At 45.9% G+C, this 876-nt stretch overlaps 1 non-coding gene across 1 annotated transcript; it reads left to right on the forward strand.

Moving 5' to 3' along the window:
• Positions 1-220: 220 nt before the first annotated feature.
• Positions 221-327, forward strand: LOC141625151 (small nucleolar RNA R71). The gene has a single exon (XR_012534947.1). It is a non-coding gene; the product is annotated as a small nucleolar RNA R71 (small nucleolar RNA).
• Positions 328-876: the final 549 nt, after the last annotated feature.

The raw sequence follows: 876 nt of genomic DNA on the forward strand, positions 1-876 counted from the left end.
CATTTGAGCTAGAAGAGTTCTCTTGAGGATAGCGGCTATTTCTTCTCAACGCGTTACCTGTCGAACCATAGTTAGCTTCTGAATCGACCATCTTTTTGATAAAGGTCGACCCTTCTTCCCCCCCTAGATGGTCGAATCCTCCCCCGCGGAGGCATTCACCATTTCCTTGGTTCGGGGTAACAAGGTTTGAAAGAAATTTTGGGCTATGTACCATGCCGGGATCCCATGGTGAGGACAACTCGCGATTAAGTCTTGATACCTATCCCATGCCTCTCCCAAAGATTCCCCATCCTATTGTTGGAAGGTGTGAATTTCGTTTCGGAGCATGTCAGTTTTCGATGATGGGTAATACTTGGCTAGGCACGCCTTGGCTAAGGCATCCCATGTAGTAAGTGTGTTCGGAGCATGCACATTCAACCAACGATCCCCTTTATCTCGGAGGGAAAAGGGAAACAACATCAATCGCAATGTGTCTTCGGACACCCCGTTCCGTTTCATCATGGCAACCTTGTTTTTGAAATTCCTCAGATGGTAATGCGCATCTTCATCAATATGCCCACCGAAACTATCCTTCTCAATCAAGCCAACTTGAGCCGAATGCATTTCGAAGTTGTTTGGGGCCAAGGTGCCATAGTTAATCGGATTGCAAGCGTCATTGTGATTTGGGCAGTTGTGGTTGCGTAGAGCCGCCATTGTTGGTTGTGGAATTGGTATATATAGAGGTGGTGTTTGAGGTGGTGTATTTAGGATTTGGAGATCGTGAAATGGGTTTTCTAGTAGAGGATCAATGGTGTTGTTTGGTTGTTGAGGTGGTGTGTTTTCAATGAAAAGTTGGGTGGGTGAATTTGCTTGGTTCAAAGTAACTTGAGAAGAGGT

Source organism: Silene latifolia, chromosome X (assembly GCF_048544455.1).
Source record: "Silene latifolia isolate original U9 population chromosome X, ASM4854445v1, whole genome shotgun sequence".
Classification (NCBI taxonomy): domain Eukaryota; kingdom Viridiplantae; phylum Streptophyta; class Magnoliopsida; order Caryophyllales; family Caryophyllaceae; genus Silene; species Silene latifolia.